General features: G+C 40.3%; 1 protein-coding gene across 1 annotated transcript in view; it reads left to right on the forward strand.

The window, feature by feature from the left end:
- Window positions 1-27,680, forward strand: part of PPP2R5E (protein phosphatase 2 regulatory subunit B'epsilon) — a gene marked incomplete at its 5' end in the record, with an annotated part of 147,761 nt that overhangs the window by 2,696 nt on the left and 117,385 nt on the right.

Genomic DNA, 27,680 nt, shown 5'->3' on the forward strand with positions numbered 1-27,680 from the left:
CAAATTATACAATTTTAATCACAGGAACTAGCCCTCGTAGAGGATATACGGCAATTAACTTACATATAGAAAAAGATGTTAGACTGAATTCATTTTTTAAAATCAAGAAAGAAAAAGGTCAGTAATTGATTACATGCATTCTTGTTTTCAAATAATACAAATAGAAAAAGGATTTGATGATCAAACTTGTTTATGCAATAAATTAAGGACAAGTGCTTAATGTGAGAATTGTTTTTCTAAATTTGACCTTTTACCTTTTGTTTGAGTATGTGGGTACTTTTTGTTCCTTTTAATTTTTATCTATTTGGTTTATGTTTATGAATAAGCTCTGTTTGAAATGTATTGGAACTATTAGAATCTACTTTGAAGGTAGGTTTTTCTCTGCTGAACACTTAAGAGTGAGGAGAAAGGAGACATGAACAACACAATGTACTTAAGTGGCTCAGAGGAAATCCAAAACTTGGGTTTGCTAGTTAATGAACAATTCTATAACAATTTGTGAAATCAGAAGGCTCCAGTTTGACTAGAAAAGATCCTCGAAATGTAGCCTAGGATATTTCTGTTTTTCCCAAATGAATATTTTTTTTTTTTTTTTTTTTGAGGGAGGAAGTTTAATAAATGAGATTCCAGGAGTTGCCATTGTGGCTCAGTGGGCTAAGAACCCGACTAGTATCCATGAGGAAGATGCGGGTTTGATTCCTGGCCACACTTGATGGGTTAAGGATCTAGCATTACCATGAGCTATGGTGTAGGTTGTAGACATGGCTTGGATCTGGTGGTGTTGTGGTGTAGGCTGGCAGCTACACTCTGATTTGACCTCTAGCCTGGGAACTTACATATGCTGCAGTTGTGGTCCTAAAAGGACAAAAAAAAAAAAATGAGATTCCAGTGTTTATACTTGAAATTGGTAGACATGAAATGCATATTGATTACTGTAAAGATGATATATCTGCAGTTAATGAAGAGGAGCTTGTATGAATTCGGGGGGAGAAAAATCTTGGCTAAAGATTATGCATTCAATGTGTTAGGTACACATTGCTTATCAGGCCATGACCACTCATCTCTAGGCCTTTTTCATCTTCCCAACTGAAACTGTTTCCATTAGATACCAACTCCCCATTACTCCCCTCCTAACCCTCCACTGTTCATCCTTCTGTCTTGGAATTTGATTGCTCTAGGTCTCTCATGTAAGTAGAATCATAAAATGTTTGTCTCTTTCGTGACCGGCTTATTCGCTTAGCATAATGGCCTCAAGGTTCATCGATATTGTAGTATGTGTCAGGATTTCTTTTTGAGACTGAATAATATTCCATTGTATATATGCACCACATATTGTTTATCCACTTGTCATTGGATACATAGGTTGCTTTCATCTTTTGGTTATAGTGAATAATGCTGTATGAATATAGGTGCACAAATATATATTCGGGTCCCTGTTTTCATTTCTTTTGGGTATGTACCTAGAAGTGAAATTGCTGGATCATATTTAATTTTTTGAGGAATTGCCATACGGTTTTCCACAGCAGCTGCACATTTTGTGTTCCCACCACCAATGCACAAGTCTTCCAGTTTCTCCACATCCTTACTGGTACTTGTTTTTTTTTTTTTTCTTTCTCTCTTTTTCTGTCTCTCTCTCTCTTTCTTTCTTTCATAGCCATCATAATGTCTATGAAGTGGTATTTTGTTGTGATTTTTATTTGCATTTCCCTGATGATTAGTGATATTGAGCATCTTTCCATGTGCTATTGGCTATTTGTATATCCTTTTCTCATATTTTAAGTAGAGTCTGGTAGTATTGAAAATTTTCCAAGAACTCTGCTCTCCAAGAATATGATTTTTGTAAACGTATATATTTTGCCAGCATGGGAGAAGTGGAGAGCACCGTGATCACATAATACAGGATATATTCACAAGCTTAATTCCAGACAGAGTAAAAGTGATTCTTGTGTAATAAGCACGTTATGGGAAAATATTCTGAGAGGCAGTTCTTAAATTAGATTTCCGTATCTGTAGAATAACAGAGAAGTAAAATCATATATCAACTTTAGAAATGTGTATTTGTTCTTGAGTTTTATACTGAATATAAAGAGTTTGTTGAATGACATTTGTTTTTCTTACAGTGGATTGACTTTTGTTTGTATTCCTTCTCACCAACTTTAGGAAGTAATTTATGAAATACAAAGGAAATAGAGGAGAAATTTCTTTTTTCTGTCATTTCCTTGGGGAAAACCAGAATAAATTGTATGTGCATGCCAAAGGATAGTTATTGATTTAACTTTCTACACAATTGCTTTGACTGAATTGAAAGGTTTGGATTAATTTATTTGGGGGTGAACTGTAAATTGGAGTTGAATTTTGGGAGTTGCTTTAAAGAATAAAGTAAAAAACACGTCCTAATTCTTTACTTTTAGGGGAGTTTGAAAATGGATGTGGTGTAAACGTAGTAACTATGTAACATCTTTTTTTTTTTTTTTTTTTAAGGGGCCACACCTGAGGCATATGGAAGTTCTCAGGCTAGGATTGGAATCATTGCCACAGCCTCCAGCTTATGCCACAGCCACAGCAATGCCAGATCCGGGCTGCATCTGAGACCTACACTGCAGCTCATGGCAATGCTGGATCCGTAACCCACTAAGTGAGGCCAGAGATTGAATCCGTGGGTCCCTGAGTACCAGTCAGGTTCTTAATGCATTGAGTCACAATGGGAGCTCCTTTTTATTTATTTTTAAATTTATTTTTATCTTATTTTGGCTGCACCTGCAGCATGTGGAAGTTCCAAGACCAGGGATTGAACCCACGCCACAGCAGCAACCCAAGCTGCTACAGTGACGACGTGGGATCCTTAACCTGCTGTACCACAAGACAACTCCTATAACTCATCTTTTTAATATATAATTTTTGAAAGCTCAAAAATTAGATATTCATTAATGGTCACTTATTTTGTGTGTTTGCCTTGTAAGAATGTGTATTATATGCGTCATAATGTTTGACTTTTAAATAATACTGCCATCCATTGTTAGCATTTTAAAAGTCTCTTCACTTGGCCAACTGTAACAAAGTGAAAGAAAAGGTTCTATTCTGCTCTTTTTCTAATAGGTAGGGTTTTGAAATTTGTATCAATGATGTTCTTTTCTGTAGAAAGCAATACCAGCATGTAGTTCTGTGTAAATATATCAGTGTGACCTGGCTTTTCCTGCATTTATGAAATTGCAGGATAGACCTTGACATGTAGACATTTGGATTTTCTCCATAAAGTACTTCTGAAGGTCCTAAAGTTTTTGAGCTTGAAGGACTTTTACTCATTTTCCGATAAGGGGAATTCAGTAGAGGTTTAGTGTCCTATGTGCTCGATAGGAAAGTAAAGATTTGGATGCTTTGTGTGTACCTGCATAGCAGGAAGTGAAGCAAGCTTTGACAGTTAACCTAGGTAAGTTGCTGAATAAGGACGAAATAAACAGGCAAATAGACGTACATACTCATTAATCATAATAGCCATGGGAGTTCCTATCATGGCTCAGCACTAACGAACCCGAGGATTTGTTAGTATCCATGAGTATCCATGAGGATGTGGGTTTGATCCCTGGCCCTCACTCAGTGGGTTTTAAGTATCCAGTGTTTTCATGATCTGTGGTGTAGCTTGCAGATGAGGCTTGGATCTGGCATTGCTGTGACTGTGGCATAGTCTGGCAGCTGCAGCTCCAGTTTGACCCCTAGCCTGGGAACCTCCATATGCCTCGAGTGTGGTCTTAAAAAGAAAAAAAAAAAAACCAATAATAATACTAACTGCTAGATGTAGTTGTATTTGGTTTGGTGGTTTATGTTCTCTACCCACGCTTATTTCCATCTCTCTGTAACTTTAAAAGATTATATAAGTTTAGATTTGAGTGAAATGTTTTTGAAAACTACCACCTCTTTGGAAATGAAATTGAAATGAAAGTGTCATCATTGTTGTTAGCCTCACAATTATCATATGTTTCTGAGACATTTTGCTTGTTTAGGCAGTCAGTATTAGACATTCCTAAAACTTTGATGACTGGAGATGCTGTTCAGTGGGAGGAAACTCTTTGCCTCTTGATGTTGAAACTTTTAGATTGGTAACATATTTCTATAATACTAATTTTTGGATTTTTTTTCTTTTAACTCTAGACTTTTGATTCGGCTTACATTTTTATTTTATTTTCCAATTTAAAACTAGTTTTTGTGCTTTTTAAATTGTTAAATGGGATAAGTCCTCTCCCTTATCTCTTTGTGTGGTGTAAAGGACCATGCAGATGTGGTTCTCAGTTTTTATAATGGACTGGTGCTCTACACTGTATTTATTATGAGTTTGATCCCCTAAGAAGTCACGTCTTCGTCCTGCTTGTAGGTCATGCTGCAGTGCCTCATGGAAAGAGTATGTAGGCTTTGTTGCCTACCAGAGTCCTAGCTAGTGCATTAGCTCTTTTGCCCAGGGCAAGTAAGTTAACTTCTGAAAGCTTGGTTTTCTTGTCTACAAATGGAGATGATAATAAAAATTGAGATGTGACAGTACCATGTTCAGTACATACTAACTAGTGTCACTTAACTGCGAGTTCAAAAATTAGAATATGAATGTGGAATTATTATTCGAATTTTTGTATTTTCCTAGCAAAAAGTTGAAATTGGAGATTTCTCTGAAAATTATGAAAGGAGCGTAGTTTTGCAGTCATGAACCCTTGTCAGCCTCCAAATTTGAAGAAACACTTTGCAAATGTATTGTATTTAGTAGACCAGTTATTATTATTGTTTTTGGCCACACCCACAGCATTTGGAAGTTCCTGGGCCAGGGATCGAACCTGTGCTACAGCAGTGACCTGAGCCACTGCAGTGACAATGCTAGATCCTTAACCTGTTGAGCCACTAGGGGATTCCCAGTAGACCAGTTATTTTAAACCTCTTTATCTGGAGGTTTTTACCTACTCCATTCGTATCCTGACACATTTTTTAGTTTTAACTTACTCATTTTTGACTAGATAATACAGTTGTATGGTTCAGATTTAAAAAGTTACAGGAGTTCCCGTCATGGCTCAGTGGTTAATGAATCCGACTAGGAACCATGAGGTTTCGGGTTCGATCCCTGGCCTTGCTCAGTGGGTTAAGGATCTGGGGTTCTTGTGAGCTGTGGTGTAGGTTGCAGATGCTGCTCGGATCCCACATTGCTGTGGCTCTGGCGTAGGCCAGCAGCTACAGCTCCAATTCGACCCCTAGCCTGGGAACCTTCACATGCTGCGGTAGCAGCCCAAGAAATGGCAGAAAGACAAAAAAAAAGTTACAAAAGGGATTATAATGAAAAATCTTCCTTCCACCTTGGTTTTCCTTGTTAGTTCCCCTTTCCAGAAATAGTCATATTATACTTGTATAGTAGCTATAGACATTCTTAAACCTTTGATTGAATTTGAAATGCATTGAGCATCCTGAAATTACATGCACATTTTGGTTTTTTTTACATGCACATTTTGTATGCGTTATGTCCAGTCTTTAAATGGGAGAATTCCATAGCATTTTTCAGATTCTTAAAGAGGTGTCTGAATCAAAAAAAGTTAAGAACCATCGATCTAGTTTGTACTCTAGATTAATAATGTATATTCTTTTTTTCTTTTCCAATATAGTTTATTTTAAGATATTGATTGTAGTTCCCTGTAGGACCTTGTTGTTTATTTTATGTGTAGTAGTTTGTGTCTGCTAATCCCAAACTCCTAATTTATCCCTCCCCTCCTTTCCCCTTTGGTAACCATAAGTTTTCTATGTCTGTGAGTCTGTTTCTGTTTTGTCAATAAGTTCATTTATAACTGATGTGTGTTCTTTAGACAACTAAATTGTGAGTGTGTGTGTATGTGAAAATGGTTTTTAAAAAGTAATCATAAGTTTTGCTTTTGAACCAAAAGAACATCTGTAAGTTAATAGATGTTAACATTCAGTTTAGATGTTAACATTCAGTTTTGCAGCCTTTGAAGCAATGTGGTAATGTTTTTCTTTGGGGGGAGAAATTATGAAACCTTGCTCGAAACTGAGTGTCAAATTACACTGCTTTCATGTAAGATTATACTGATTGTAGTGAAGAGTTATTTCATTCACTTTTATGAGGGAATATTGTTTTTTATTAAATACATATATATATTCTAATGGTTTGTTTCCATAGCATAGGGAAAATTCCCATACAGAGTTTTATGTGGGCCAAAAAAAATTGAGAGTAAGTGTTCCTGGTTTGTGAGTCATATAAAAAGTAAGGTAGCAGCTTGCATTTTTATGCATCCCATCTGAGTGTGATAATTACTGCTTAGTTCTTAACCTGGGGCACAGATTTCTGGTGGGGATGGGGTGTGTGCATTGTGGATGGGCTTCAAAGTTCTGAGAACCAGGATTTCCCATCATGGTGCAGTGGAAATGAATCTGAATGGGAACCATGAGGTTGTGGGTTTGATCCCTGGCCTCGCTCAGTGGGTTAAGGATCTGGTGTTGCCATGAGCTTTGGTGTAGCTCGCAGACACAGCTCGGATCCTGCACTGCTGTGGCTGTGGTGTAGGCCGATGGCTACAGCTCTGATTCGACCCCTAGCCTGGGACTCTCCATATGCCTCGGGTGCGGCCCTAAAAAGACAAAAAAAAAAAAAAAAAAAAAAAAAAAAAAAAATCATCATAAAGTGGGTCTCTTCAGACTCTGATCCAGCCAGGGCATAAAAATATTAAGGAGCCAAATGAAACCTCTCATAAGGTGAGGTAGTCCTTTTCTACTGAGAACTTTCTTTTAACTTTGTATCATTATTCAAGTTTCAGCTCAAAGGGGACCTTCTTAGAGACCTTTCCTCATCACTTTTAAAAAGAGTCTTCTTTGAACTTTCTATCACTTTATTTTCCTTTGCATCATGTTTATAATCTGAAATTATCTTTATTCACTTGTATGTCACCTGTTTCTCCTCTGCCATTAGAATATAATCTTTGGTTTAGAAACCTTGTTTCTTTTATCTCTAGGGCCTAGATCAATGCCTCATACATAGTTGGTATTCAATAAGTATTTTTTTTATTTAAAAATTTTTTAGGGCTGCACCTGCAGCATGTGGAAGTTCCCAGGCCAGGGGTGGAATCAGAGCTGCAGCTGCTGGCCTACACGACAGCCACAGCAATGCCAGATACTTAACTCACTGAGGAAGGGCAAGGATCGAACCCGCATCCTCATGGATACTAGTCAGGATTGTTATTGCTGAGCCACAACGGGAACTTCTCAGTAAGTATTTGTTAGTAAATGGATGAATATTGTTAGTTGACGTCTAAGTTATTAGTAATAGTTGTATAGACATTTATTTTTCCTTCCTAAATTCTACACATTTTCTCACAAAACCCCACTTGCAAATTTTAACTAGAAATTTACACAAGATTATAAACTCGTTTAATGAGGACTTTTTAAATGATCAAATTGCTGAGTGTTGACTTAAAATGCTGAGGGTGACTTTGCCCTCTGGTAATTCTGCGTGTTTCAGGTTAAAAAGTGATATCTTGTGGAGAGAGGATGGAGTGGATTTTGTGTGTGACAGACTGACTCATTCCTTTTACTTAGGGGATTCATCACTTTCATTTTGCAGGAAGTGAAGATGTTAAGTGCAGTGAAATGTCTCTTTTCTGCTAGTATTTGGGGACTGGATCATGGACTGATCAGATCACCAGGTTTTCTTTCTTCGTATAGTTTAAGAGAGAATAGTATATTTACAATGGACTTTCAGATTAGGGTTTTATGGCCAAGTTTTCTCTTGTATTTAAAACTTTTATAATAATGTTTGCTCTTAATATTAACTAGATTTTGTAGTGCATAAAAAAACAGTAAAATTTCTAGATATTTCATAAAGGCTTAACTGAAATAGTTCTTTGGTTTGCCAATAATGACATTCTCTTACTACTTAAAAATATTTTTTTACCTTTTGTATTTGAATATTTTATAAAAACAAGTAGAGGGAGTTCCCGTCGTGGATCAGTGGTTAACAAATCCGACTAGGAATGATAAGGTTGTTGGTTCAATCCCTGACCTCGCTTGGTGGGTTAAGGATCCCGCATAGATGTGAGCTGTGGTGTAGGTTGCAGATGTGGCTCAGATCACCCATTGCTATGGCTCTGGTGTAGGCCGGCAGCTGCAGTTCTGATTAGACCCCTAGCCTGGGAACCTTCATATGCTGCAAGTGCGGCCCTAGTAAAGACCAAAAAAAAAAAAAAAAAAAAAAGTAGAAATCTTATTTTTTATGTTACAGTAGAATTATGCATAAAGGAACATATTAATTAAATGATATAATGTACTGTTACCTAATATATAACAGTGCATAGCTAATATGTAATGTACAGTGCATTAAAAGGAGGCCAGTAGCCTCCTGGAGGTAAGAATGGAGGCCCTGGGGTCATACACACCTAGGTTTGAATTCTAGGTCCGTCACAGCTCTGTGACTTCTAAGCACTGGTTTTTTATCTCCAAAATTAGGAGAGTATTAGAGCCCACCTCATGGAGTCAGAGTAAGTGCCATCAAACAGATAGAACATTTAGCTCAGTGCTGAGGACATTGTGGGAGTTGAAGGGTATTAACTAGTTATGGTTATAGAAAAAACCGTGTAATGGAAAATGCTTACCAGGGAGTTCCCATTGTGGCTTAGCAGAAACAATCTAACTAGCATCCATGAGGATGCAGGTTTGATCCCTGGCCTTGCTCAGTGGATTAAGGATCTGGCATTTTCATGAGTGGGGTGTAGGTCACAGACGTGGCTCGGATCCCATGTCACTGTGGCTGTGGTGTATGAAGGCCGGCAACTGTAGCTCCAATTGGACCCCTAGCCTGCGAACCTTCATATGCCAGTGTTGCCACCTTAAAAAAAAAAAAAATATATGCTTACCATTGTTTTTTCAGTTGATTTTTATTGCTTTAATGCATTATATAGATTATTTCCATTTAAGGAAGGAAAATATGGAGTATGTAGAGCTGTGAGAATTACACTTTAAAAGCAGAAAGGAGAACTGGTTCTTATGGAACAATCTCAGCATTGCTGTTTAGTCAACATCCTTTTGGAATGGACTTCTCATTTCAGGAATAAGGATTTAGGCGATTAATGTAATTATTTTCAAGGGAAATTCCATTTGTGGAGAGTTACCCAGGTGAAATTATTGTCAGATAAACTTGTTTTGGAAGGTATCTGTGAAGACAGGATCTGCAAACTTTTTTTTTGTAATTGTTTACTCCATCAGTAAAAATATGTATTTGTTTATACATTGTATACATGTACTTGTATACAAATATGTAATGCTCATACACAAACATGGAAAGTTAAAAAGGATGATTTTAAAAAATAAAATGTGTTGGAGTTCCCATCGTGGCTCAGTGGTTAATGAATCCGACTAGGAACCATGAGGTTGCCAGGTTTGATCCCTGGCCTTGCTCAGTGGGTTAAGGATCCGATGTTGCCGTGAGCTGTGGTGTAGGTTGCAGTTGTGGTCCGGATCCCGCATTGCTGTGCTCTGGTGTAGGCCGGTGGCTACAGCTCCAATTAGACCCCTAGCCTAGGAACCTCCATGTGCTGCAGGAGCAGCCCAAGAAATGGCAAAAAGACAAAAAGACCAAAAAAAAAAAAAAAAAAAAAGTGTACATCTTTTTTTTTTTTTTTTTTTTTTTGTCTTTTTAGGGCCAAATCCATGGCACATGGACGTTTCCAGGCTATGGGTCTAGTTGGAACTACAGCTGCTGGCCTACACCACAGCCATAGCAACGCCAGATCCAAGCTGCGTCTACAACCTACACTACAGCTCGTAGCAACGCTGGATCCTTAACCCACTGAGCGAGGCCAGGAATTGAACCCACAATCTCATGGTTCCTGGTCGGATTCGTTTCCCCTGCGTCACGACAGGAACTCCTAGCTGTTCGTAAAGCTTAATTTTTATGTCTCTTTTTTCCTTCCCCACCTCAGCACATGCACTAGCCCTGAGCACCTCTTTGTTTTGATATTTTCCTCCAAAGAGAGAATCTTCTCTTTGGGTTTGAAGCCTAATTAGTTTTGTAGAATTTTGTTTTGAGCCAGAGAGAGTTGACTTTTGAGCCAGATGTGAAGAGTTGAATGAGAGAACTTCTTTATCCTCTTGAGGTTTTTGTCTAGGCTTTTGAATTTATTGTACCTTACAGAAAGAAAATCTGATTGGAGGAGTTCCCATTGTGGCTCAGTGGGTTAAGAACCTGACATAGTGTCCATGAGGATGCAGGTTCAATCCCTGGTCTTGCTCAGTGGGAGAAGGATCCAGCATTTGCCATGACCTGTATTGTAGGTTGTGGATGCGGCTGGGATCTGTTGTTGCTGTGGCTCTGGTATAGGCTGGCAGCTGTGGCTCGGATTCAACCCCTGGCCCGGAAACTTCCATATGCTGCAGGTGTGCCCCTAAAAAGAAAAAAAGAAATCCGAATTGAGGATTTTGCCAGTTTAAGGAGTATCATAGATAATCCTTTGTTGAGGACTCTTATTTGATAGGTTGGTTTCAGAGGGCCCTTAGCCCTCGTAGAATTCCAGGCAGTGTTTGGTATGTCTGTGCATATTAACTTTTTTCAGGGCAGAGGGTTTATAGCTTTCATCAGGTTTTCAAAGGAATTCTCCAAAGGCTAGCAACCATTGCCTTGGGTGGTTTCCTCACTCACAACAGGGAGAGGATTTGTCATATGACCCCTTTCTGTAGAAGGGAGACCTCATGTCAGGGGTGTTCACCTATTTGTCTTCTGATTTTTAATTCTTTTTGATGCTAAACAGAATTGTAAAAGGTGTTTGAAGGTAGAAGCTACTTACTACATGACTCCAGTGGGGTTGTTTGGAAATTTGTGATCAGTATCATTTGAAAAATTAAGCCGGATGAATAGAACTACCATTGGTAAAATTGAGTGTGTCTGTAAAATAGCGTTTTCGTAGATGGAAACTTTTGCCTTTGGAATGGATAAGCAGTGAGATCCTACTGTATATATAGCACTGGGAACTGTATCTAGTCACTTATGATGGAGCCTGATAATGTGAGAAAAAGGATGTACATGTGTGTTTGTGACTGGGTCACCTTGCTCTATAGTAGAAAATCGACAGAACACTGTGAACCAGCTATAATGGAAAAAAATAAAAAACATTGAATATAAAAAAAAAAGGAAAGATAAATAAAGAACTCTGTAAAAATGTATAAATAAATAAATAAATAAATAAAAATAGTGTCTTCTCTGGAACAGCTGTGGTCCTGGAAGAAGTTAGGAGAAACGCAGGCTATTTTTGCTGGTGAAGAAATAATTTAGTGACTTGTGAAGGAGAAGAGAAGCAGTATCTCTTGGTTGTGCTATGTGGCAGCTGATGTACCACATGGTGTTCCACTGAAGCTTCCCACCAACACCAAGAGCAAGGGATGTTTGCTCTTGACTGAGGGACCCCGGACCCGTGTGGTTGCAAAGCCAAGCCTTCTCCACTATGTGTATCAGTGGTAGATGAACACAGGTGAGCACTGGAGTGAACAGCTTCTTGCTTATGCTGTGCTGGGACGATTCACTAAATGAATCATTTTACTAGCTCTTTGAGGAGCACCCTGAACGTTGCGAAGAGACTGAGAAATGGGGAGAAGACAGGCTGGTGGCAGTTCTGGGGTGGAGGATGATGATGGGCGGTGCATGGAGGAGCAGCAGACCTCACAGACTCGGGTTCTTGGAAAGGCCAGGCAGTGTCACCCAGAGGAGACTGGAGCGGGAGCTTGCACCTTGTGATGGTAGGGGGAAGGTGCCGTAGACCCCAGAGGGATTCACATGTCACCACAGAGTAAACAGGTAGCATTCCGGCAGTGGTATATTTATATATTTTTTTTCCATTCATTTTCCCGTCTTTGGGAACCAGTGTGTTGTAGGAGAGGGTTTGGGTCCAACCTGGGTGATCATCCTAGCTGTGTGAATTGAGGCTGGTCACTTAACCCCTATGGAGCTTCAGTTTCCACTTTTGTAAAATTGGACTCATACTTCTCAAGTGGTTATGAGGAATGAGGTCATGTGAGTAAAGTGCAAATGTGTGGTTGGTGGTTTAATAAATATTCCTTCCTTATCTTTCTGTTTGCCATTGATCGTTCTTTGAGTCACTCCTGTGGACCTGGATCGTGTTTCAGAATACAGTTGTAGGGAGGAGGTCTGGCAGAAGTTCATCTGTTTATGTAGGTACCATGGCAGACTTTCATCTGAAAGTGATGTTGCATTTTAATGTAATTAATCCAGGCTGCTAGTGCCCATGAACACTGTTCAAAGTAAAATCTTACAACATTAAAAAGGGAGTTCCCTTTGTGGCTCAGCGGTAATGAACTGGACTGGTATCCATGAGGATGCAGGTTTGATCCCTTCCCTCTCTTAGTGGGTTAAGGATTGCTTAAGTGTTGCTGTGCGCTGTGGTGTAGGTTGCGACGTGGCTCGGATCCCAAGTTGCTGTGAGCTGTGGTATAGGCCGGCAGCTGCAGCTCTGATTCAACCCTTAGCCTGGGAACTTCCTTATACTGTGGGTGGGGCCATAAAAATAGACAAGAAACAAACATCAAAATGACTTGAAAGCAGATTGATACAAGGGACTTTGTAAAAGTAAAAGGAAGTTTCATTCTTCTCTTTTCCCCTTTGTCTTCCTTGCATCATTCTATGTTTGCCTCTTCAACTCTGTGTACAAATGATTTCACTAACTGGTGCTCTTAATGATAACTATTCATGAAGGATTAAGTTCTTTTCACTTTAAGAAAGCATAAAGCTGTTTTAATCAAGAGCAATTAAGATGAAGTTCTAAAACTCAGCAGCCTCAATTGGGGATGTGGCCGGATCTTGGGGGAGATCTGTCTATAAATTTTTAGATATGAGGAACCTTGATACAACATTCAACTGCTAAGAAAACTTTGGGCTTTACTACCTAGAGTTAGTTATTTCCTAAAGATTTTGGCTAAAGCTTTATTTTATTGTGTTTAGATGTCTTAACATTGTAAAAGGCATTTCAGCTAACAGTGGAACTTATTTAGGCATGTCTGGTTTAGTGGTATGTTCTGGATATGGTATATATATATAAATTTTTTTTTTTTTTTTTTTTTGTCTTTTAGGGCCGCACCAGCGGCACAGGGAGGTTCCCAGGTGAGGGGTCGAATCAGAACCTATGTCACAGCCACAGCAATGTGGGATCTGAGCTGTGTCTGTGACCTACACCACGGCTCACGGCAATCCCAGATCCTTAACCCACTGAGCTAGGCCAGGGATTGAACCTGCATCCTCATCAGTGCTAGTCGGGTTCGTTAACCACTGAGCCATGACTGGAACTCCTAGAAATGGTATATTCTTAAAATAGCCTTAGGCTTAACTGTGGTAGACCCTGTACTCTACTCCTGAGTTATGTTGAGACTCGAATGAAATAAATTGTGTGCAAGTGTTTTTCAGAGTATGTATGAAGCAGATAGCTATGAAAGGAGTCTGTATTAGGGCCTGGCTAAATCAGCCTTGTCCAAGGGCCTTAAATTCTCATTTTTGAAATTGTTTTGTGGGCTCTGTAATTCATTCATTCATTCACTCATTCATCAGATTTCTGCTGGGTAATGTAATGCAACCAGGCACTGTCCTGGGAGCACAGTGATGAGCAAAACAGGAAGAATGGCTCTTCTTCTCAAAAGGCCATTGTAGCTGGAGGTCAGAGACTGATGGACCTATTAGGCCAGATCATCCCTACAGGCTAGGTTCAGGTTTGTCCTTGAGCCTACGGGTATCTGTATACAGCCACAGCCTTATAGTGACAGAATATATAAACCTCCTACTCAGTCATGACGAAGATTTTTTCCTAATGTTTATATATTCTTATGTTATGCTGTGAAAGTTTTTGTTATGTGATGATTGATAGCATTATAATTGAGAGAGTCATTATTGGAGTTGGAGTTTTAAGAAAAATTCTTTTTTCTTTTCGTGGTAATTGCTTGTTCCTATGATACGAAGGGTTCTTTGACAGCAGATCACTTAGTCATTACTTGCTTTTTAAAAATTATTACCAGTTTACCTTCAGACCATAAACATGAAGTGTACAAAATGTAAAAAGGGATATCAAGTCCCTTTAAAACTTAAATAAAATCCATTGTGGTCCAGCTACATGCTCTATAGATGGCACTGTGTTGTTAAAGTGCATGATCTTAAGTTTTCATGTGTTTTAGTCCCCGGTTTTATGAACTGCTGCTTAGAATAGTGGGGGACATAATACAATAGATTTAATTCATTAATATAAGGTAGGTTTAGAAGATTAGAGTTAGAATTACCATCAGCACCAATTGAAGTTTATTACCTGAGGATGTGAGCAGTGGTCAAACCACAGATAGGCAATGCAGTTAACCCTGGTGGTTGTATGGTTGCAATAAAGATGGGGAAAAGTAAATAATTGAAAGTGTTTTAAATTTGACAGATTTAATGAAGTTAAAAATTGAATCCACCTCCTTATCATTTGCTAATTTAAAAATTTCCTGAGCTATTATGATTTAAACTATTGAGCATTATCTGTGCTGCATTCCGTGGGTGGTGAAAATTGAGTGGAGTGAGTGCTTTTCAGTACCAGTGCTGGAAGCAGAACTGGGTTTGTCAAGGTTCATGTAAGAAAGAAGCATCTTCTGTGAGTATCTGGAAGCAGAACTGGGTTTGTCAAGGTTCATGTAAGAAAGAAGCATCTTCTGTGAGTATCTCAGATTCTGACTTTTGGGAGAGTTCAACAGAATAAACAGAAGGACTGTAGTGTTTAGAGTTCTTGACAGAGCTTAAAGGACCACTCTTGTACCCCAGTGGTTAACGAATTTCAAAATGATTTTAGAATCAATGTGCACTCCTTTAAGTGCACATCTATATTTAATACTAACATACTCTTGGTGAAATTATATTCATTATAGTTTTACTTAATGGAATATTTTCTTTTATATGTTAAAGTATTTAGGACACTTTACACTTTTCCTGGTTGGAAAGATACTCCTTTTTATTCTTTTTTTTTTTTTTTTTTTTTTGTCTTTTGCCTTTTTGCCTTTATGTGAGCCACTCCCGCGGCATATGGAGGTTCCCAGGCTAGGGGTCTAATCAGAGCTGTAGCTGCCAGCCTATGCCAGAGCCACAGCAACTCGGGATCCGAGCCGCGTCTGCAGTCTACACCACAGCTCACGGCAACGCCAGATCGTTAACCCACTGAGCAAGGGCAGGGACCGAACCCGCCACCTCATGGTTCCTAGTCAGATTCGTTAACCACTGCGCCACGACGGGAACTCCTCCTTTTTATTCTGTGCTGTCTCTTAAGAGAGTAATTTGTTCATGTGTGGGTATCATAGTTAGTGATTGATACTCATTTCCCCATAAATGCAAGGATAACTGAGTAGTCATTTGCATCTTTCTTGGTGAGATAGTTGTGATGTTTTGCTCAACTTATTTGGAAAATACGGGAGATCAAGAACTTTTCCACAGGGTGGTTTTTGAGGATTGAATGAGTTCATATAGCTCATGCTCAGAGCAGAGCCCAGATCATGGCAAGTATTATATAAATGTTAGCTGTCTTTCTCGTTGTTGTTGTTATCATCATTTATTTATAAATACTGCTTATTGTCTCTATCTTAAGTGTTTCAGGTGGATCCTATAAAATGATGTTTTTGGGAGTTCCTGTCATGGCGAAGCAGAAACCAATCTGACTAGGAACCATGAGGCTTCAGGTTCAATTCTTGGCCTCTCTCAGTGGGTTAAGGATCCGGTGTTGTTGTGAGCTGTGGTGTAGGTCCCAGACGTGGCTCAGATCTGGCATTGCTGTAGCTGTGGCGTAGGCTGGCAGCTGTAGCTTTGATTGGACCCCTAGCCTGGGAACCTCCATATGCTGTGGTTGTAGCTCTAAAGAGACAAAAGAAAAAAAAAAGATCTATTTTTTTGTACTGTGATTGGGAAGTGGGTGTTTTGTTTTTAAAATCTATTTAGTTGAAAGTAAAACAATATGTTACTATATATTCCATTTGCTAATGAACTTTACAGAACATTTTAAATGGATTTTTGGAGTTCCTGTTATGGCGCAGTGGAAACAAATCCCACTACGAACCACGAGGTTGCAGGTTCGATCCTGGCCCCTCTCAGTGGGTTCAGCATCCAGTGTTGCCGTGAGCTGTGGTGTGGGTCGCAAACTCGGCTTGGATCCCACGTTGATGTGGCTGTGGCTGTGGCTGTGGCGTAGGCTTGTAGCTGTAGGTCTGATTTGAGCCCTAGCCTGGGAACCTCTATATGCCGTGGGGGTGGCCCTAAAAAGCAAAATAAATAAATAAAATAAATGAATTTTTGAGTGAAGTAACACTTGGAAGCTGTCAAAAAAATTACAGAAGCCAAGGACTAGTCTAGCCAAGTCTGAGCTGCATTGCATTATGATGGATGCTGAAGCATTGTGTTCACCTGTCTTCCCCATCTGGTGTTTGGTACTGTTGGGGTGGGGGTGGGTTGGGGCATTGAATGTGTGTGATGACATTGAATGTTGTCACTATGAAACATCAGAAGGGATCGTAGGTGTTGCAAAATGTGATTACGGCGCTGGTGGATGTTACCTGGACAGACAGGAGAAAGCTATCACCGTAACTTCTCTTGTTTAGTTGGAACACTGAAAAATCTTAAAAAAAAAAAAAAAACTAAAACAAAAACAGCAAAACCGCACAAACCCCAAATCTAAAGAGTTTGCTGGGAGTTTTGCAAAGCATCTTTGGAGCAGGTAGGTGGCTTTTAATATGAATTTCATGTGTGTTAGAAATTTTTCTTCGTCTGTGAGTTTTTACCTAAAGCTGTTTTTATGGACTGAGATTATGGATTTGTTGTGCATATGTAATTTTGATTAGCAGTGAAACCTGTATTTAGTCTTTATTCAGACCTAGAGACTTTTTTTCCCCTGTGGGAAGTTACAGTTATTACATGTCCAAACCACTCTTTTCTCGTGCTTATCTCAAGATAATGAGTATCATCATTGATATGTCTTCAGTTTCTGTTCAGAAATAATGAATTCAAATAAAATAAGTGACTGGGAGTTCCCGTCGTGGCGCAGTGGTTAACGAATCTGACTAGGAACCATGAGGTTGCGGGTTCGGTCCCTGCCCTTGCTCAGTGGGTTAACGATCCGGCGTTGCTGTGAGCTGTGGTGTAGGTTGCAGACGCGGCTCGGATCCCGAGTTGCTGTGGCTCTGGCGAAGGCCGGTGGCTACAGCTCCGATTCGACCCCTAGCCTGGGAGCCTCCATATGCCGAGGGAGCGGCCCAAGAAATAGCAAAAAGACAAAAAAAAAAAAAAAAAAGTGACTGTGAATTGAAAATATTCATAAAAATATCATGTATATATATTTGAAATTGGTTATAGGGAGGAAACCAAGGCTCCAAGAAATCATGGGCAGTTCAGAGTTTAGTAGGTGTGATTGAATTGCTGTGTCTATCAGAAAAGAACTTATCTTCCAAGTTAGCTGTCTGCTTCACTTGGTCAATGCTCATGTTTCTGTTCTACCTTGATGTTTACTTTTACTTTTACTTTTTGTTTTTGTCCTTTTAGGGCTGTGCCTGCAGCATATGGAGGTTCCCAGGCTAGGGGTCGAATTGGAGCTCTAGCCACTGGCCTAGGCCACAGCTATGTCAGATCTGAGCCATGTCTGTGACCTATACCACGATTTATGGCAATGCCAGATCCTTAACCCACTGAGCGAGGCCAGGGATCGAACCTGTGTCCTCTTGGTTACTAGTCAGATTCATTTCCTCTGAGCCCTGATGGGAACTCCTTGATTCTTACTTTTATCTTTTTTTTTTTTTTTTCTTGTCTTTTTAAGGCCGCACCCGTGGCATATGGAGGTTCCCAGGCTGGGGGTCGAATTGGAGCTTACTTACACTACAGTCATAGCAACTTGGGATCCAAGCTGCGTCTGTGACCTACACCACGGCTCATGACAACGCTGGAGCCTTAACCCACTGAGTGAAGCCAAGGATTGAACCTGCATCCTCATGGTTACTAGTCAGATTTGTTTCCACAGAGCCACAACAGGAACTCCAACTTTTATCTTAAGGGTTTAAAATAAAGGCTTGAAGACTGAAAAGTGAAAGCTCAGTCAAGGCAAGGCACTTTAGATCTATACTATACTGCTATACTGTTTGGCTTCAGCTTTACTGAAGCTTGAGATAATTCTCATACTTTTTTTCTTCTGTTTAGAAAATTGTTTTAAAGCTAAGTTTTGACATTTGCTTTTCCTTCTTTGTTTCTTCCCACTTAGTTTTCTTGTGGGTGGGTTTACCTGAGGCCATGTCGAGCTATGGCCAGGTCAGAAGTACAGAGGTAACATGGGCACTAGGGCAGCTGATGATGGAGACACAGAGATGTTACAGGTCCAGCCAGACAGAGTTATGGAAAGAGCCAGCCAGCCAAAGTCTTGGCATTTCAGCAGTCTTCCTGGCAATCTGGGTGGACTTCAAACAGATGACCTTCTCCGATCCTTGGTTTACTCATCTGTAAAGTGATGATAGTATCTGCCGTACAGGATGCGTTTGGGAGGCCCTGTGTTGTGTGATATGCTTAGATCAGTGCCTCACATGTGGCAGACACTTGTCATAATGTTTCCATCCTTGGGGTCGGAGACCGTGTCTGTTCATGATTGTATTCCTGTTGTCTAGGACAGTGCCCCTCACATCTTCACTGCTCACTGAGTACCTGTAGAGTACCTGTTTCCATCTTCAGATAGGAAAGGAACTCTTTGTGTGTGTAATGTACTGACTCATAATACTGCTTTTCACTCATTCCTTTTTCTTTTCTGATTTGTATCTTAAATATTCTTTTAACAAATATATATGTGTTTTTTATTTTTTATTATTTATATATTTATATATTTTTGCCACACCCATGGCATACGGAAGTTCCCAGGCCGGGGATCAAACCTGCACCACAGCTGCAGCCTAAGCCACAGCAGTGACAACACTGGATCCTTAACCTAGTGGGTCACCAGAGAACTTGAGTATATATTTTAAAATGAAGAAGCTTTTGTGTAATGTAGTTGTCTAATAATTATACCAAGCATAGCTTTAAAGACAAATATTTACAGTTGTAGCCTGCTCTGGTTAGCTGGAAATTTGGTGCTATTTGGACAGAGCACAGTCTCTGAAAGGGTTATTAAGGTTGCCAAGTGCTTTGAAAGCCTTCCTCTTCTGGTTTTATCATCAGTCTCCTCTACTGTGATTAAAAGCTGGCTATGTCTGATGTGTAGGAGACATGGAAGGAATGTTTATAGGATGCATGAATATGGTGATCTTTCGGATAGTGGAGTTTAGTGGGGCCTTCATTGGGTACTCTTTGTTTGATCAGCTTTGAAGAGGAAAAGTAGTATACAAACATGAAATGAATTTTAGTACAGACTTGACAATAAAACTGTTTCCTGTTACATCTTGGGTTTAGACCAAAGAGAAATTTGCTGGTTCACAAGAATTGCTGCTGGTCTTAACCTGCGGGAAATACACCACAGGGAAGTTTCCACTGGGCTGGAGCCTGGGACCTGAAAAGCATCATGTTTGTGTAGTCTCCTCTGGGTGGATGTGTGGGAATGGATGAGTGAGCGTTGGGAGAGAGTGTGGATGTTCTAGTCTTTTCTCTCGCTCTGGCCCCTCTTGCCTTGTAGGGATTCGTGTCAGCTCAGATGCACCGGTTCTGGCTCATCATGATTAATGAGAGAGAAGTGCTATAAAAGTTACTACCCTTGTCCTCTGTAGTTTCTCTCTACTCTTGGATGGACTTTTATCTTCATCCAGGCTCTCTTTACTTTTGTTTGGTGTGTGTTCAGGAAATCCAAAAAGCTTATTTTAATTCTAGCCTTAAGCAAACATAATTAAAAAGGAAAAGTTTCTGTTTGCTGCTACAGGAAGCCTTCCCCGCTTCTCCCCTCCGTCTCCCACCCCCTGTAATTGGTGTATTTTTTAATACCCAGAAAGAAGTGAATTTTAGGTTATGTATGTTTCTGTGCCTTCATTAGTGAGTATAATGAAGAGGTGCAAAGGTTTGATGTGGTTTGCTAAATTTTTAAGTAACATAAGAAGCCCACTTGATTCATATTTTAAAAATCTTTACAGTATTTGGGAAGATTTTCTTTTACTAGAAACTTCCTTTTCTGTTCTCTTCATTTGGCTCTGCATTATTTGATAAGACTCTGTCTGTCTGTCCTTGTCCTTTGTACTTGAAAGGAGATGCAGTCTGTGTTCTGAATAGACTAGGCTGTGACCCGGGGGGTGCTTTCTTTGGTGAGCATAGCTTGAGAAACAGAGGTGATCAGGATCTGTCTCCAGGAATTTCCATTCTTCCCAAAGACCCATTTCCAAATGTCAAATATAAACTAAGCCCATAGACTCTGGCAAGTGCTTCCATTTAACCATCCAAACAGTTTCAGTTTCAGTTCCAAAAAAGGTAATTTTCCTCCAGCCATTAAATACTTAGGTTTCAGATTAATTTTTTTTTCTTTTTTTTTTTTTTTTTTAAGGAGAGAGAGTGGAGTCATTCACTGCTCTTGTGTTCTTTTTGGTGATAATAGATGAGCTGTTTCAGAAATCAAGCCATTCAGCATATAATAAATACTAATGTTAGGTTTTTATGGCATTTGGGAAGCTCTGATAGAACACACATAGAGGGAGAATTCTACTTGATTTGTAATGGTAGCTTGAAAGAATTATAAATGTTTTAATTTTAAAAATGCAATATCAGACGTAAGTTTTTTTTTTTCCATGACTGCACCTGAGACATATGGAAGTTCCCAGGCCAGGGACTGAATCTGAGCCACAGCTATGACCTACGCAGCAACTACAGCAGGGCTGGATCCTTTAACAGACTATGCTGGGTTGGGGATTGGACCCATGCCTCTGAAGCGACCTGAGCTGCTGAAGTCAGGTTCTTTTTTTTTTTCTTGCTATTTCTTTGGGCCGCTTCTGCGGCATATGGAGGTTCCCAAGCTAGGGGTCGAATCGGAGCTGTAGCCGCCGGCCTATGCCAGAGCCACAGCAACGTGCGATCCGAGCCGCGTCTGCAACCTACACCACAGCTCACAGCAACGCCGGATCATTAACCCACTGAGCAAGGGCAGGGACCGAACCCGCAACTTCATGGTTCCTAGTCGGATTCGTTAACCACTGCGCCACGACGGGAACTCCTGAAGTCATGTTCTTAACCCACTGTGCTACAGTAAGAACTCCAGACATAAAAAAAAAAAAAGAAAATATCTAGGAGGAAATACAAAAGAAACTGTTAACTGATTATCTTTGGGGAATAGGAATGGAGGGATTCACTTTCTACCTTGACACTTAAAAAAAAAATTAATTGTAGTTCCTGCTGTGACACAAGGGGATTGGAGGTGTCTCTGGAGCACTGGGACGCAGGTTCTATTCCCCTGGCCTGGCACAGTGAGTGAAGGAGCAAGCATTACTGCAGCAGTGCAGGTCGCGACTGCAGCTGTGATCTGATCCCTGGCCCATGGAGCAGCCAAAAAAACAAGAAAGAAAGAAAAAAATTAATTAAAAAAACAAAAGGGTAGGCGTTCTTGGTGTGCCACTGTGGGTTAAGAATCTGACTGTAAGCGGCTCGTATCTGTTTAGAGGTGCAGGTTTGATCCCTGGCCCGGGAATTTCAATATGCTATGGGTGCGGCCATAAAAAAAACAAACAGCACACACTCGAACACAGAAAGACCCAGAAGGATAAGTCCAGCATCTGTTTTCTAAACTCATGAAAGTAAGCAAACTAGTGGGGATAAAATGACCCATTTAACTTTGGTGGTCATTAGATTAAGGGTTTATATAATCAGTTATAACATGAGGAAATATATATAGGAATTTTTCCATACAGCATAAATGCTTATATTGAAAGTAATCAATAAAGTGTTACTTGATGTATATATTTGTCGTGTCCTTCCATCCTCCATCATCCATCTGCCCATCTGTCTGCATCAGTCTAGGAGGAGTGATCTCAACTTGTGATCTCTTTTATTATCATTGGTTTCTTTTCTATAAAGAAAGAGCTTTAGTTGCTCATCTGTCTAGATAACTTTGAAAAAGCATAATTTTTGATGTTTAGCATGGGTTAAAATACTTCATGATTTTCAGAAAGGGTGTGTAGGACAATTAAAAGATAAATTCTGTTGGTGTGAAATCTTTTATTCTGTTTCCTGAGATTCTTATCTTGATCTTATTTCACAAATAACTCAGCTCTCTGGCTGCATACACCATGCTTTAATGAGCTGCATGGTCATTTGTGACTCGTGACCCCTCCTTTTCTAATTTGCTCATCAACTCCTCAACTTCATACCCATTCTCTGTCAATTTACTTTAGAATTGAAATTTTGTTTTTGTGTAATGTCATTAGAAAAACCAAGAGAGCTTAGTGGCTTGCTTTCGATTTAGGGGATAAAAAGCTATTGAATTAACTTTTACTATTTAGCAAATCATTTCAAGACTTGTGGCTTAAAACACAGCATTTATTTCGCTCACCATTCTGTGGTTTGGCAGCTTGGGCTGTGGTCAGCTGTATGATGACCCTGGCCTCTGCTGGACTCAGGCACCTGCAGTCAGCTGGTGCAAAATGATCTTGTTCACATATCTGATGGTTGGCTAACTGTTGATTGGCTGTGACTGTAGGGGTGTCTGGGCTGTGTGAGTCTCAACACTTAGCAGGTTAGCCTGGGCTTCTTTTCATGGTAGGTGGTGGGATGTTCCATGAAGCAGTGAGAGAGAGAGCAAGCATACATGCTTCAGTACTTTTTAGATCTTTTGCATTATGTTCGCTACTGATTTATTGGCCAAGCAAGTTACAAGTGAGCTGAAATCCCAGGAGTGGAGAAAGACTCCACCTCTTTGTGGGAGGAGCTCTGAAATTATCCTGCAAAGGCATGAATACAAAGAGGAGAAGAATTTGTGCCGCAGATGTTTTGAGGACTTCAAATCTTGATTCAATAGATGTCGTCTCTCTTTTGAAATACATGTAGAATCTAACCACTTCTCACTGCCTCCTGTGCTACCTCTGAGTCCAGACCACTGTCACCTTTTGCCTCCTACCAGGTTCCCTGCTTCCACCCTCATACCTGTGCTCTACACAGCAGCCAGAGCAAACTTTTGGAAATAGAAGTCAATTCATGTTCAGGACTTTCCACTGGCTTCCCATCTCATTCAGAATAAAAATTAAATTCCCCATTGAGGCTGCAAAACTACACCATACAGCCTTCCTCTGACTACCTCCTCGCCTCACTCATCCTATTTGGCCACCTTCCCACCTTGCTGTGTTCCTCACATGCTCCAAATGTGCTCCTGCCTCAGGGCTTTGCATTTGCTGTCTTCTCTGCCAGATGGTCTGCACAGCTCCCTCCTTCACTTCTTCTAGGTCTGTTTTTATGGCACCTTCTCAGAGAGGCCTTCACTGTCCCTACATAAAGTGGCATTCTTTCCTACCACTCTCTGGGCTGGCTTGATTGGACTCCCTAGCACTTGTCACCACCTGACATTTAATCTCTCTCTCCTCTAGTTAGAACATAAGTTCCTTGAAGGCTGCGATTGAGTGTTTATCCCAGTGACCTGAACAGCGCCTGGTACAGAGTACATGTGCCTTGAACCTCAGTGGAATAACTGTCAAGTGAAAGTCATCACTGGTCTTAGTGGTGGCTTCTCTTGGCTGGTGAGGCCTGTGTTCCATCATTGCTGGGCTAGAGGCAGCCTCTGTGCTCCCTTGCCCAGTGTTCAGCAGACGGCTGGAATAATATGCAATGAAGTCGTCATCCTAGTTTGCTTAAAAAGTTAAATGATTTAAATTTTGTGATTTTTGGATCATTTTTCTTTATCAGTGTCCACTTTTATGGACTTAGAAATATAATTATTCTGTTTTTTCCTGATGACTTAGGTAAATACATTAATGTTCAATGATGTTTTTTGCAGAGGTTGGCACACAGCAAACTCTCTAAGCTAGAAGCGGAGGTACAGTTTTGGTGTTAACACCTTGTTCTTGTACTCTGAAAATTCCTTCAGTCCCCAAGCCTCTTTTTCTTATGCTTGTGCACCAAATTTAGGTCCTGCCGGGCCAGGCTTCCCCTGACTTTTGCTCTCCTAGGGAGAGTTACCGTATTCAGTTGTGACTTGGCTCTCACATGGCTTTCCTGGAGCTGCCTCTCAGTCTTTGAATCTGAGTTCTCTTTGTCCACAGGAGTTTGCCATCTGCAGGTATGTGTTTATTAACCTAGAGTCAAAACTCTGCTTTGGAACAATGAGATGGGACAGGAACAAGTAGGAGGAAGAGCAGTCTGGTTTAGCGCAATCTCTGAATCACAGAATATTTAAAAATAAAGACAATTATGTGATGTCTAAATTATAGGGCATATGATAGACTAATATATAACTGGGACATAATGAGCCATCCAAGCAGTGGTAATGGAAATATTTACAGTTCACAACAGGACTACAGAATAAGCTAAGAATGGTAAGCAGCAGACATCTTTGTGAGGGTCATTTCAGAATTTGAAGGCTAATCCAAAGAACCAGAGGAATCATTCATTTCGGGAAAGCTGTGATTTGAAAATGGTATTGATTTTTATGTAGAATGTTCCCAGTTGGTGAAGCCCTGAAAATGTGCATGTTCAGGTTGATTTGTACTTGATCGTAGTAACATTTTTCAAGTTTAAAATGGAAATATGGAGGAGGAGAAGCTGAGATGGGAGGTTGTATGGCTCTGCCTTACTTCCTCCTGACCCTTGAGTGACCCTCTGTGCAAACATGTCCCATCCCAGAAAGAGGATGGGTGTGTATTCATTTCTGTTGTCCCAAAGCTGGTTGAGTTAGGATGCTGGGAACCAAAACAAGGGGTGGGGGTTCAATAATTTGGTGGGAAGACAGTGCTGATAAGTGGCAGCTGGGATCGAGGGACTGTTCTGAACTCAGGTTTATAGGATGGTGTGGGCAGGGTTAAGAACATGCACTGTGGCGGCAGGCAGGCTGGGGTTTTAGTCCAGTTTTTTGCCATTTACTTTGAGTGATCTTAAGTTATTGAACCTCTCTGTGTCTCAGTTTCCTTTGTGCTAAAAAGGCAGTACTGATAGAAGCTGTCTGGTAGATTTGCTGTAAGGAATAAATGACGTTATGTCTGCAGAAGGCTTAGTACTAGAAAGGGCATATAATATAGCTTCAGGAAATGTGAGCTAACCTATAGAGAAGGCATACTTAAGAATCTAGAACACTGATGGCCCCAGAAGGAGTTAAATGGGCCCCAGGCAGTCTTTTGTGTTGTTTTGGTCTCTATGAAAATGTTGGATCTGTGCAGTTAGTTTGTGAGAGGGACAGCATGAGAGGTGACAGGAGACTGCAAGGAGTGGTCTTAGCACTTACATGGCCTGCAGCTAGGGTGCTAGTCGGTGGTGTCCAATGGGGCAGGGCCTGTGACGTGTGCAAGGCGGCTCCACAGAGAGGAGAGTGAGGTGTGTGAGGAGAGAAAAAACGCATGCGTGGTGGTGGGGGCATGTGCTAGGGGAGGGGTGGGAGCTGAGGAGTAGAGTGAGGATGTGCAGGCTTCAGCCTGCCAGTTGCGTTGGATTCCAGAGGCATTAAGAGCCACTCAAGCGAGGCCTCTTCAAGGAGGAGTAGCAGGACCTAAGGCTCTCCTGTTGGTGTCAGACAGACCTTAGGGTAGCGCTCGAAGCATCCACTTGGGTACCTCTAGCCTAAGAGACAACATGCAGGTATCTCCTGCAACAAGCCTTCGGTTTCTTTTAAGTCTTGTTTTTTGCTTTACAAATTCAGAGATGTTTGAATTCCATAATATATTGACTTCTTTTTATTCTAAAAATTGGTGTTTTTAGTAAAGTTTATGGCTCCAGGGACCTGTGCTGCGTTTATCCCGTTTATCCCGTGGCTTTGCGCTGCCTCCTTGGATCAGTCTGAAGAAGCTTGGTAATTAGCAAGCTGGGTATTTGGAATGCTTGCTATGCAGCAGCCTGCAGGCAGGTCTGGGTGGTGGGGGGAGGGGGGCTCCTCCTCATTACTTTCCTTGTAGGCCCCAGGTTTTTCTGTAAGGGAGTTTTTGAAAGCCACTTGACAGTGCTCTAGTGCTCACTGCTTCCCCATATTTTTTTCTCTTCCCATGGCCTGAAATACCTAACCTCTTTCATAAAATTCCTTGCTTTTTTCAAGGAATTTTATTGAGATATAATTTACACACCATACATTTCTCCCATTTGAAGTGTTCAGTTCAGTGTTTAGTACATTTGTCTAGTTGTATAACCATTATCACTGTCTAATTGTAGAACGTTTTTGTTCCTCCTGTACCCATTAGAAATTATTCCTCATTCCCACCCCCCCCCCCCCAGTCCTAGGCTGTTATAATCTATTTTCTGTGTATAGATTTTCCTTTTCTAGACATTTCGTGTAGGTGGAATTAACCTTATATGGTTCTTTGTGACTGACTTCATTTACTTAGCCTGTTTCAAGTTCATAATTTTGTGGTATGTACCAGTGCTTCATTCCTTTTTATAGTTGGATAATACTCCATTGTAACATTTTGTTTATTCATTTGTCAATTGATGAACATTTTTTGGCTCTTATGAATAAAGCTATGTTTTTGTGTGGACATGTTCTCAGTTTTCTTGGGTAAATACTTTAGGAATAGAATTGCTGGGTCATATTGTAATTCTGTGTTTACCTTTCTGAGGAGTTGCCAGTGGTGTACCTTTTGCATTTCCATTAGTAATGTATAAGGGATCTGATTTTTCTACATCTTTGCCAACACTTGTTATTCTTTTGCCTTTTTGGTTATAGCTGTCCGGTTGAATGTGATTTGAGGGCTCAAGATGTTGAGCATCTTTTCATGTGCTTATTGGAGAAATTTCTGTTCAAATCATTTGCCCATATTTGGTTTGTCTTTTTGTTATTGAGTTGCAAGAGTTCTTTTACTATTCTGACCAAAAGTGTCTTATCAGATATGTGATTTGTAAATATTTTCTCACATATTATGGGTTGTCTTTAACCTCTTTGATAGTGTCCTTTGAAATAGACAAGTTTTTGATCTTGATATAGTCTCATTTATCTCTTTTTCCTTTTATTGCTGGTGCTTTTCTTCTTGCTTTATAATCCCAGGCTATTCTGTAAAACGTTGGGATAGTTAACAAGAGAACCTGGCCTTTAGTCACTTGTACCACCAATGAACTGGTGGTCAGTGAGCAAGTCACTGTCTGTTTGCCCTGTTTACAGCAGTCTGTCCTCTACAAAAGAGATCTTTTTCTAAAAACTCTGCACTGGTCATGTCACTTTCCTCTTCACAAATGTCCATTGGGAGTTTCCGTCATGGTGCAGCGGAAGTGAATCCGACTAGGAGCCATGAGGTTTTGGGTTCTATCCCTGGCCTCGCTCAGTGGGCTAAAGATCCGGCGTTGCTGTGGCTCTGGTGTAGGTCGGCGGCTACAGCTCTCATTTGACCCCTAGCCTGGGAACCTCCATATGCTGTGACTGTGGTTCTGAAAAGATAAAAAGACAAAAAAAAAAAAAAAAAAGGTCCATTGTTCTCTTATTGTCCATAAAGGATAAAATCTAGATACTTGAGTTTGGCATTTATAACTGGCCCTCCTTATTTCTTTAGTACCACCTCTATAGACATGCAGGATATTTTACCAATGTCTCAATCTGTTATACCCG

This window comes from Sus scrofa, chromosome 1 (assembly GCF_054392235.1).
Source record: "Sus scrofa isolate SSC_HxYL_T2T_F1_AM1 chromosome 1, Sscrofa_HxYL_maternal_Yorkshire_Landrace_v2.0, whole genome shotgun sequence".
Taxonomy (NCBI): Eukaryota; Metazoa; Chordata; class Mammalia; order Artiodactyla; family Suidae; genus Sus; species Sus scrofa.